Genomic DNA, 12,558 nt, shown 5'->3' with positions numbered 1-12,558 from the left:
CAACTAACGGTTCATCTTGTTGCTCAGATTAGGTAATTTTCTTTTTATTTTTTTTTTTCAAAAATTTTTTAAAAATCTTTCAAAAATTTCTCATATATTTTCGAAAAAAAAAATTAAAAAAAAATGTTTTCAAAAATATATTTTTTTCAGAATTTTTAAGAATGAATTTTAGTGTTTCATGAAGCATGCTAAAGCCTGGCTGGCTGTAAAGCCATGTCTAAATTCTTTTGGACTGAGGTTTTGGATTAAAATTGAATGAATTACACTCATATTTTTGCTGAAGCTTGGCTGGCCATTAGCCATGTCTAGTGTTTTGGACTGGAGCTTTCATTGAAAGCTTGGCTGGCTAGTGAGCCATGTCTAATTCCTGGACTGAAGTTTTAGACTAAGAATGCAAGATTCCTGGAATTCATATTAAAAATTTTGGAATCCTTATTTTCCTTTTTCAATTAATTTTTGAAAAATTCAAAAAAATTTAGAAAATCATAAAAATAAAAAATATTTTTCGGTTTCTTGTTTGAGTCATGTGTCATGTTATAAGTTTGGTGTCAATTGCATGTTCATCTTGCATTTTTCGAAAATTCATGCATTCATAGTGTTCTTCATGATCTTCAAGTTGTTCTTGGTAAGTCTTCTTGTTTGATCTTTGCATTTGCATGTTTTGTGTCTTTTCTTGTTTTTCATATGCATTCTTGAATTCTTAGTGTCTAAGCATTAAAGAATTCTAAGTTTGGTGTCTTGCATGTTTTCTTTGCATTAAAAATTTTTCAAAAATGTGTTCTTGATGTTCATCATGATCTTCATAGTGTTCTTGGTGTTCATCTTGATATTCATAGCATTCTTGCATGCATTCATTGTTTTGATCCATAACTCTCATGCATTGCATCATTTTTCTTGTTTTTCTCTCTCATCATAAAAATTCAAAAATAAAAAAAAATATCTTCCCCTTTTTCTCTCTTAAAATTTCGAAAATTAGATTTGACTTTTTCAAAAATTTTTAAAATCTAGTTGTTTTCATGAGTCAAGTCAAATTTTCAATTTAAAAATCTTATCTTTTTCAAAATCTTTTTCAAAAATCAAATCTTCTTCATTTTTTCTTAGTTATTTTCGAAAATTTTAAAAATATTTTTCAAAAATCTTTTTTTCTTATTTTTATATCAAATTTTCGAAAATAACAATAACAATTAATGTTTTGATTCAAAAATTTCAAGTTTGTTACTTGCTTGTTAAGAAAGATTCAAACTTTAAGTTCTAGAATCATATCTTGTGATTTCTTGTGAATCAAGTCATTAATTGTGATTTTAAAAATTCAAATCTTTTTCAAAAACTAATTTCTATCATATCTTTTCAAAAATATCTTCTTATCTCACCTTTTTCAAAAATTTGATTTCAAAATATCTTTTCTAACTTCCTAACTTCTTATCTTTTCAAAATTGTTTCAACTAACTAACTAACTTTTTGTTTGTTTCTTATCTTTTTCAAAACTACCTAACTAACTCTCTATCTCTCCAATTTTCGAAAATATCTCCCTCTTTTTCAAAATTTCTTTTTAATTAACTAATTATTTTAATTTTTAAATCTTAATTTTCAAAAACTACTAACCTTTTTCAAAAACTACTTTCAAAAATCACTAACTCTTTTTCAAAAATTATTTTCGAAATTTTCCCTCTCTCATCTTATTCTATTTATTTATTCATCTACTAACATCTCTCCCTCACCCACCAAAAATCCGAACCCTCTCTCTCTCTCTCTTTCTGAGTTCAGATTTTTCTCTTCTTCTTTTCTTCTACTAACAATAAGGAACCTCTTTACTGTGACATAGAGGATTCCTCTTCTTTTCTGTTTTCTTCTCTTTCTTATGAGCAGGAACAAGGAAAAAGGCATTCTTGTTGAAGCTGATCCAGAACCTGAAAGGACTCTGAAGAGGAAACTAAGAGAAGCTAAATTACAAAATCCAGAGACAACTTGATTGAAAATTTCGAACAAGTAAAGGAGATGGCAGCCGAACCCAACAATAATGCAAGGAGAATGCTTGGTGACTTTACTGCACCTAATTCCAATTTACATGGAAGAAGCATCTCCATCCCTACCATTGGAGCAAACAATTTTGAGCTTAAACCTCAATTAGTTTCTCTGATGCAGCAGAACTGCAAGTTTCATGGACTTCCATCTGAAGATCCTTTTCAGTTTTTAACTGAATTCTTGTAGATCTGTGATACTGTTAAGACTAATGGAGTAGATCCTGAAGTCTACAGGCTCATGCTTTTTCCTTTTGCTGTAAGAGACAAAGCTAGAGTGTGGTTGGACTCTCAACCCAAAGACAGCCTGAACTCTTGGGATAAGCTGGTCACAGCTTTCTTAGCCAAGTTCTTTTCTCCTCAAAAGCTGAGCAAGCTTAGAGTGGATGTTCAAACCTTCAGACAGAAAGAAGGTGAATCCCTCTATGAAGCTTGGGAAAGATACAAACAGTTGACCAAAAAGTGTCCTTCTGACATGCTTTCAGAATGGACCATCCTGGATATATTCTATGATGGTTTATCTGAGCTATCAAAGATGTCATTGGATACTTCTACAGGTGGATCCATTCACCTAAAGAAAACGCCTGCAGAAGCTCAAGAACTCATTGACATGGCTGCTAATAACCAGTTTATGTACACTTCTGAGAGGAATCCTGTGAGTAATGGGACGCCTATGAAGAAGGGAGTTCTTGAAGTTGATACTCTGAATGCCATGTTGGCTCAGAACAAAATATTGACTCAGCAAGTCAATATGATTTCTCAGAGTCTGAATGGAATGCAAGCTGCATCCAACAGTACTCAAGAGGCTTCTTATGCAGAAGAAGCTTATGATCCTGAAAACCCTGCAATAGCAGAGGTGAATTACTTAGGTGAACCTTATGGAAACACCTATAACCCATCATGGAGAAATCATCCAAATCTCTCATGGAAGGATCAAAGGCCTCAACAAGGCTTTAATAATGGTGGAAGAAACAAGTTTAACAATAATAAACCTTTTCCATCATCCACTCAGCAACAGACAGAGAACTCTGAACAAAATACTTCTAATTTAGCAAACTTAGTCTCTGATCTATCCAAGGCCACTGTAAGTTTCATGAATGAAACAAGGTCTTCCATTAGAAATTTGGAAGCACAAGTGGGCCAGCTGAGTAAAAGGATCACTGAAATCCCTCCTAGTACTCTCCCAAGCAATACAGAAGAGAATCCAAAAGGAGAGTGCAAGGCCATTGACATAAGGACCATGGCCGAACCTGTAAGGGAAGGAGAGGACGTGAATCCCAAGGGGGAAGACCTCCTGGGACGTCCAGTGATCAATAGGGAGTTTCCCTCTGAGGAACCAAAGGAATCTGAGACTCATCTAGAGACCATAGAGATTCCATTGAACCTCCTTATGCCCTTCATGAGCTCTGATGAGTATTCCTCTTATGAAGAGAATGAGGATGTTACTGAAGAGCAAACTGCTAAGTTTCTTGGTGCAATCATGAAGCTGAATGCCAAATTATTTGGTATTGAAACTTGGGAAGATGAACCTCCCTTGTTCACCAATGAACTAAGTGATCTGGATCAATAGACATTGCCTCAGAAGAGACAGGATCCTGGAAAGTTCATAATACCTTGTACCATAGGCACCATGATCTTTAAGGCTCTGTGTGACCTTGGTTCAGGAATAAACCTCATGCCCCTCTCTGTAATAGAGAAACTGGGAATCTATGGGGTGCAAGCTGCTAAAATCTCATTAGAGATGGCAGACAATTCAAGAAAACAGGCTTATGGACAAGTAGAGGACGTGTTAGTAAAGGTTGAAGGCCTTTACATCCCTGCTGATTTCATAGTCCTGGATACTGGAAAGGAAGAGGATGAATCCATCATCCTAGAAAGACCTTTCCTAGCCATAGCAAGAGCTGTGATTGATGTGGACAGAGGAGAATTGATCCTTCAATTGAATAAGGACAACCTTGTATTTACAACTCAAGGATCTCTCTCTGCATCCATGGAGAGGAAGCATCAAAAGCTTCTCTCAAAGCAGAGTCAACCAAAGCCCCCACAATCAAACTCCATGTTTGGTGTTGGGAGGCCACAACCAAACTCTAAGTTTGGTGTTGAACTCCCATATCCAAACTCTAAGTTTGGTGTTGGAGGGTCTCAACAATGCTCTGAACATCTGTGAGGCTCCATGAGAGCCCACTGTCAAGCTATTGACATTAAAGAAGCGCTTGTTGGGAGGCAACCCAATTTTTATTTATCTAACTATATTTTTCTTAGTTATATGTCTTTATAGGATCATGATCATGTGGAGTCACAAAATAAATATAAAAATTGAAAACGGAATAAAAAACAGCAGAAGAAAAATCACACCCTGGAGGAAGCACCTGCCTGGCGTTCAACGCCAGAACAGAGCATGGTTCTGGCGTTGAACGCCCAAAATGGGCAGTGTCTGGGCGTTGAACGCCAGAAATGCACCCTGGAGAAGAGCTGGCGCTGAACGCCCAGAACAAGCATGGTTCTGGCGTTCAACGCCAGAAATGGGCAACAAATGGGCGTTGAACGCCCAAAATGGGCACCAACCTGGCGCTGAACGCCCAGAGTTGTGTGCAAGGGCATTTTGCATGCCTAAATTGGTGCAGGGATGTAAATGCCTTGACACCTCAAGATCTGTGGACCTCACAGGATCAATTCAGGATCTGTGGACCCCACAGGATCCCCACATTCCTTCCTCATAATCCTAGTTTTTTTTCCACATCTTCTTCTTCTTCATCTATTCCTTCTTCTTTTGCTCGAGGGCGAGCAACATTCTAAGTTTGGTGTGATAAAACAAGTATGTAAAGGATCTATAGCTCAGTGGTAGAACATGTGGCTGCAAATCAAGAAATCCCTGAGATACCTCAGGGGATGCACTTACCTCCACATAGTTATTGGAAGCAACTGAGGATAGAAATACCAAAAATCACTAGGAATCAAGCCACAAAGGCAAGGAAGAGACATAGAAGAGCTCAAGAACATCATTGGTTCCTCAAGAAGGAAACGCCATCATCACTAAGGTGGACTCATTCCTTATTCTTACTTTCTCTGTTTTTTGTTTTCTATGTTAAGTGCTTATCCATGTTTGTGTCTTCATTACATGATCATTAGTAGTTAGTAACTATGTCTTAAAGTTATGAATGTCCTATGAATCCATCACCTCTCTTAAATAAAAACCGTTTTAATTCAAAAGAACAAGAAGTACATGAGTTTCGAATTTATCCTTGAACTTAGTTTAATTATATTGATGTGGTGACAATGCTTCTTGTTTTCTGAATGAATGCTTGAACAGTGCATATGTCTTTTGAAGTTGTTGTTTAAGAATGTTAAATATGTTGGCTCTTGAAAGAATGATGATAAGGAGACATGTTATTTGATAATCTGAAAAATCATAAAAATGATTCTTGAAGCAAGAAAAAGCAGCAAAGAACAAAGCTTGCAGAAAAAAAAAAATTTAGGCGAAAAAAATATATAGAAAGAAAAAGAAAAGGGCAAGCAGAAAAAGCCAAAAGCTCTTAAAACCAAGAGGCAAGAGCAAAAAGCCAATAACCCTTAAAACCAAAAGGCAAGGGTAGTAAAAAGGATCCCAAGGCTTTGAGCATCAGTGGATAGGAGGGCCTAAAGGAATAAAATCTTGGCCTAAGCGGCTAAACCAAGCTGTCCCTAACCATGTGCTTGTGGCGTGAAGGTGTCAAGTGAAAACTTGAGACTGAGCGGTTAAAGTCAAGGTCCAAAGCAAAAAAAAAAAAAGAGTGTGCTTAAGAACCCTGGACACCTCTAATTGGAGACTTTAGCAAAGCTGAGTCACAATCTGAAAAGGTTCACCCAATTATGTGTCTGTGGCATTTATGTATCCGGTGGTAATACTGGAAAACAAAGTGCTTAGGGCCACGACCAAGACTCATAAAATAGCTGTGTTCAAGAATCATCATACTGAACTAGGAGAATCAATAACACTATCTGAACTCTGAGTTCCTATAGATGCCAATCATTCTGAACTTCAATGGATAAAGTGAGATGCCAAAACTATTCAAGAGGCAAAAAGCTACAAGTCCTGCTCATCTGATTGGAGCTATGTTTCATTGATAGTTTGGAATTTAGAGTATATTCTCTTCTTTTTATCCTCTTTGATTTTCAGTTGCTTGGGGACAAGCAACAATTTAAGTTTGGTGTTGTGATGAGCGGATAATTCATACGCTTTTTGGCATTGTTTTTAGTGTGTTTTTAGTAGAATCTAGTTACTTTTAGGGATGCTTTCATTAGTTTTTATGTTAAATTCACATTTCTGGACTTTACTATGAGTTTTTGTGTTTTTCTGTCATTTCAGGTATTTTCTGGCTGAAATTGAGGGACTTGAGCAAAAATCAGATTCAGAGGTTGAAGAAGGACTGCTGATGCTGTTGGATTCTGACCTCCCTGCATTCAAAATGGATTTTTTGGAACTACAGAACTTAAAATGGCGCGCTTCTAATTGCGTTGGAAAGTAGACATCTAGGGCTTTCCAGCAATATATAATAGTCCATACTTTGCCTTAGTTTAGATGACGCAAACTGGCGTTCAACGCCAACTCTCTACCCAATTCTGGCGTCCAGCGCCAGAAACAAGTTGCAAAGTGGAGTTCAACGCCCAAACTGGCACAAAAGATGGCGTTCAACTCCAAGAATGACCTCTCCATGTGCAGACTTCAAGCTCAGCCCAAGCACACACCAAGTGGGCCCCGGAAGTGGATTTATGCATCAATTACTTACTTCTGTAAATCCTAGTAGCTAGTTTATTATAAATAGGACCTTTTACTATTGTATTAGACATCTTTGGACGCCTGGTTCTTAGATCAGAGGGGCTGGCCATTCGGCCATGCCTGGACCCTTCGCTTATGTATTTTTAACGGTAGAGTTTCTACACTCCATAGATTAAGGTGTGGAGCTCTGCTGTTCCTCGAAGATTAATGCAAAGTACTACTGTTTTCTATTCAATTCATCTTATTTCGCTTCTAAGATATTCATTCGAACTTCAATCTGAATGTGATGAATGTGACAATCATCATCATTCCCTATGAACGTGTGCCTGACAACCACTTCCGTTCTACCTTCGACTGAATGAGTATCTCTTAGATCTCTTAATCAGAATCTTCGTGGTGTAAGCTAGAATGATGGCGGCATTCAAGAGAATCCGGAAAGTCTAAACTTGTCTGTGGTATTCCGAGTAGGATTCAATGATTGAATGACTGTGATGAGCTTCAAACTCGTGATTGCTGGGCGTAGTGACAGACGCAAAAGGATAGTAAATCCTATTCCAGCATGATCGAGAACCGACAGATGAATAGCCGTGCCGTGACAGGGTGCGTTGACCATTTTCACTGAGAGGATAGGATGTAACCATTGACAAGGGTGATGCCTCTAGACGATTAGCCGTGCCGTGACAGGGCATTTGGATCATTTTCCCGAGAGAAGACCGAAAGTAGCCATTGACAATGGTGATTCATCACATAAAGCCAGCCATGGAAAGGAGTAAGACTGATTGGATGAAGATAGCAGGAAAGCAGAGGTTTAGAGGAACAAAAGCATCTCTATTCACTTATCTGAAATTCTCACCAATGATTTACATAAGTATTTCTATCCCTATTTTATTAATTATTTTCGAAAACTCCATTACTATTTTATATCCGCCTGACTGAGATTTACAAGGTGACCATAGCTTGCTTCATACCAACAATCTCCGTGGGATTCAACCCTTACTCACATAAGGTATTACTTGGACGACCCAGTGCACTTGCTGGTTAGTTGTGCGAAGTTGTGAACCATGGTATTGGCATCATGTTTTTGGCGCCATTGCCAGGGAAAGAAAGAGCGATGAATTTTACATAATCAAAGTGTAATCACAATTTCTGCGCACCAGGCATTCAGAGTATCCATCTCAAGAACTCCCTTCTTCTGAGTTGTCCCATTATTCACAGGATTCCTTTCAGAAGTGTACATGAATTGGTTATTTGCAACCATTTCAATGAGTTCTTGAGCTTCTGCAGGCGTCTTCTTCAGATGAAGAGATCCTCTAGCAGAGCTATCCAATGACATCTTGGATAGTTTAGACAGACCATCATAGAGAATATCAATGATGCTCCATTTTGAAAGCATGTCAAAAGGGTACCTTCTGATCAATTGCTTGTATCTTTCTCAAGCTTCATAGAGGGACTCACCATCCTTCTGTCTAAAGGTTTGGACTTCCACTCTAAGCTTACTCAATTTTTGAGGTGGAAAGAACTTTGCCAAGAAGGCATTGACTAGCTTTTCCCAAGAGTTCAGGCTTTCCTTAGGTTGTGAATCCAACCATGTTCTAGCTCTGTCTCTTACAGCGAAAGGAAAGAGCATAAGTCTGTAGACTTCAGGGTCAACCCCGTTGGTCTTGACAGTGTCACAGATTTGCAAGAACTCAGCTAAGAACTGATGAGGATCTTCCAATGGAAGTCCATGAAACTTGCAATTCTGTTGCATTAGAGAAACTAATTGAGGCTTAAGCTCAAAGTTGTTTGCTCCAATGGCAGGGATAGAGATGCTTCTCCCATAGAAATCAGGAGTAGGTGCAGTAAAGTCACCAAGCACCTTCCTTGCATTGTTGGCATTGTTATTTTCGGCTGCCATTGTTTCTTTTTCCTTGAAAAGCTCTGTTAGGCCCTCTAAAGAGAATTGTGCTTTAGCTTCTCTTAGCTTTCTCTTCAAGGTCCTTTCAGGTTCAGGATCAGCTTGAACAAGTATGCCTTTATCTTTGTTCCTGCTCATATGAAAGAGAAGAGAACAAGAAAGTATGGAATCCTCTATGTCACAGTATAGAGATTCCTTGTAGTGTCAGAGGAAAAGAAGAATAGAAGGAGGAGGTAGAGATGAGAGAATTCGAACTTATTAAAGAAATAGGGTTCGAATTGCACCTTGAGGAGGAGTGTTAGTCCTTTAAATAGAAGGATGTGAGAAGAGGGGAAGAAATTTTCGAAATTAGAGTAAGAGATTTTGAAAATTTGGTAATTGATTTTCGAAAACTAAGATTGAGAAAGAAATCAAGTGATTTTTGAAAAATATTTTGAAATCAGAAATTAAAAAGATATGATTGAAAATTAATTTTGAAAAAGGGTGTGATTGAAAAGATATGATTGAAAATCGAATTAAAAAGAGAAAGTTTTAAAACTAAAGTTGATTACTTGATTAAAAAGAAATTAAAAGATATGATTCTAAGATTTAAAATTTTGATCCTTTCTTAATAGGCAAGTAACAACTTGAAAATTTTTGAAGTAAATCTTGAATCGAAGCAAGGATTTTTGAAAATAGTAAAAATAAATATAAAATGGAAAGAATTTGATTTTGAAAGAGATATGATTGAAAAGATATGATTTGAAAAAGATTTGATTTTGAAAAATTATGAAAACTTGAAAAAAATGTGAATTAAAAACAAAATCTTTCCTCTAGTGTCATCCTGGCGTTAAACGCCCAGAATGGTGCCCATTCTGGCGTTTAACGCCCAAATCTCTACCTTTTTGGGCGTTAAACGCCCAGCCAGGTACCCTGGCTGGCGTTTAAACGCCAGTTTCCTTCTTCACTGGGCGTTTTGAACGCCTAGCTTTTTCTGTTTGATTCCTCTGCTGAATGTTCTGAATCTTCAATTCTCTGTATTATTGACTTGAAAAGACATAGTTTTTTAAAATTTTTTTTTGAATTTTTTATGATGAGAATCAATAAAAATGCAACTAAGATCAAATAAACAATGCATGTAAGACACCAAACTTAGAAATTTTGTATACTAAGGACAATAACAATTTAAAAATGCATGTAAGAAACAACAAGACACACGAAACAAGAGAATTTAAAGATCAGAGCAATGAAATCATCAAGAACAACTTGAAGATCAATGAAGAACAATATGTATAAATTCGAAAAATGCAAGAAGAAGAAAGTCATGCAATTGACACCAAACTTAAAAATTGATACTAGACTCAAACAAGAAACATAAAATATTTTTGATTTTTATGGTTTTATAAATTTTTTTGTATTATTTTCGAAAATTATATAGAAAAGAAAATAAAGAGAATCAAAACTTTTAATAAGAATTCCAGGAATCATGCAATGTTAGTCTAAAGCTTCAGTCTAAAAAGGATTAGACATGTTTGGCCAAGCTTCAGCAGGACATTACATTCAATAGCTAAATTGATGAGAATCAATCAGCTTTTGTGATGGTGGGAACATCACCTTGAAACTCTAGAATTCATTCTTAAAAATTCTGAAGAAAAGATACCTAATCTAAGCAATAAGATGAACCGTCAGTTGTCCAAACTCGAACAATCCCCGGCAACGGCGCCAAAAACTTGGTGCACGAAGTTGTGATCATCAACAATGGCGCCAAAGACTTGGAGCTCTCAAACATGAATCACACTTTGTCACAATTCCGCACAACTAACCAGCAAGTGCACTGGGTCGTCCAAGTAATAAACCTTACGTGAGTAAGGGTCGATCCCACGGAGATTGTCGGCTTGAAGCAAGCTATGGTCATCTTGTAAATCTCAGTCAGGCAGATTCAAATGGTTATGGAGTTTAAGGTGATGAAAATAAACATAAAATTAAGATAGAGATACTTATGTAATTCATTGGTGGATTTCAGATAAGCGTATGAAGATGCTTTGTTCCCCTTGAACCTCTGCTTTCCTATTGCCTTCTTCCAATCATTTATACTCCTTTCCATGGCAAGATTTATGTTGGGCATCACCGTTGTCAATGGCTACATCCCATCCTCTCAGTGAAAATGGTCTTGATGCTCTGTCACAACATCGGCTAATCAGCTGTCGGTTCTCGATCATGTCGGAATAGGATCCATTGATCCTTTTGCGTCTGTCACACGCCCCACAATCGCGAGTTTGAAGCTCGTCACAGTCATTCCTTCCCAGATCCTACTCAGAATACCACAGACAAGGTTTAGACATTCCGGATCTCAGGAATGACTGCCATTAATTCTAGCCTATACCACGAAGGTTCCAATCTTAGATTAGAAACCCAAGAGATATGCATTCAAGCTTGTTTGCATGTAGAACGGAAGTGGTTGTCAGTCACGCGTTCATAGGTGAGAATGATGATGAGTGTCACGGATCATCACATTCATCAAGTTGAAGAACGAATGAATATCTTGGAGAAGAAATAGACTTGAGTTGAATAGAAAAACAATAGTACTTTGTATTAATTCATGAAGAACAGCAGAGCTCCACACCTTAATCTATGGTGTGTAGAAACTCCACCATTGAAAATACATAAGAACAAATAGTGTAAGCATGGCCGAATGGCCAGCCTCAAAGGTCTATGGACTAAACGTCCCAAGATGTGTATAAATACAATAGCAAAAGGTCCTTTTTATAGAAAACTAGTAGCCTAGGGTTACAGAAATCAGTAATTAATGCAGAAATCTTCTTCTGGGCCCACTTGGTGTGTGCTTGGGCTGAGCATTGAAGCTTCCATATGTAGAGAATTTTCTTGGAGTTAAACGCCAGCTTTTGTGCCAGTTTGGGCGTTTAACTCCAACTTTTGTGCCAGTTTTGGAGTTAAACGCCAGAATTCTTGAGCTGACTTGGAACGCCTGTTTGGGCCATCAAATCTTGAGCAAAGTATGAACTATTATATATTTCTGGAAAGCCCAGAATGTCTACTTTCCAAAGCAATTGAGAGCGCGCCAATTAGACATCTATAGCTCCAGAAAATCCACTTTGAGTGCAGGGAGGTCAGAATCCAACAGCATCTGCAGTCCTTTTTCAGCCTCTGAATCAGATTTTTGCTCAGGTCCCTCAATTTCAGCCAGAAAATACCTAAAATCACAGAAAAACACACAAACTCATAGTAAAGTCCAGAAATATAATTTTTAAATAAAAACTAATAAAAATATAATAAAAACTAATTAAAATATACTAAAAATATACTAAAAACAATGCCAAAAAGCGTATAAATTATCCGCTCATCACATACCAACCACCATATCAACCATGCTTAGAGCCACCACCATTCCCACACCAATACTCCCAAGAACCACAAAGTTCATACACACCACCTCAAGAATTTCACCAACATGAACCACCTTCTAATTACAACAACCTTCCCTCAAACAATGAACCCTCTCTTCCACCACCACCTCCCGATGAAGCCCTCACGCTAGACTTAAGAGATCTTGAATCTTATATCTTAAGGCAACACGAGGAGGATGAAAAGAAGTTTAAGGAGTTGAGAGCTAAGATGGCTATCATGGTAGAAGCCATTGGTAACATAGTCTCATCCCGCCTAAGCCTATGCGATCAAAGAACTCCTATTGTTGAATATGGAGAAGCAACCAAAGAGCTTAGTAAGGGAGTGACTTTGAAGCTCCAAGGTGAGGAAGAGGAGTTAAAGCAAGAAATGCAACAAGAGGAGGATGTAGAGATTATTGAACAAAAGGAAGTCGTGGTTGGAGCTTTAGGATATGTTGAGTACATAGAGGAATCACAAATTGAAGAGCCTTCTTCCATGGAGTT

The 12,558-nt window shown here is 37.4% G+C and overlaps 2 non-coding genes across 2 annotated transcripts; one reads left to right on the top strand and one right to left on the bottom strand.

The window, feature by feature from the left end:
* Positions 1–2,391: 2,391 nt before the first annotated feature.
* Positions 2,392–2,499, bottom strand: LOC112761398 (small nucleolar RNA R71). The gene has a single exon (XR_003181793.1). It is a non-coding gene; the product is annotated as a small nucleolar RNA R71 (small nucleolar RNA).
* A 5,662-nt stretch (positions 2,500–8,161) lies between these two features.
* Positions 8,162–8,269, top strand: LOC112761777 (small nucleolar RNA R71). Its single transcript, XR_003182154.1, has one exon. It is a non-coding gene; the product is annotated as a small nucleolar RNA R71 (small nucleolar RNA).
* Positions 8,270–12,558: the final 4,289 nt, after the last annotated feature.

Source organism: Arachis hypogaea, chromosome 16 (genome assembly GCF_003086295.3).
Source record: "Arachis hypogaea cultivar Tifrunner chromosome 16, arahy.Tifrunner.gnm2.J5K5, whole genome shotgun sequence".
In the NCBI taxonomy this organism is placed as follows: Eukaryota; Viridiplantae; Streptophyta; class Magnoliopsida; order Fabales; family Fabaceae; genus Arachis; species Arachis hypogaea.
The sequence above is the reverse complement of the archived record's forward strand: the minus strand, read 5'-3'. Positions and strand labels throughout refer to the sequence as shown.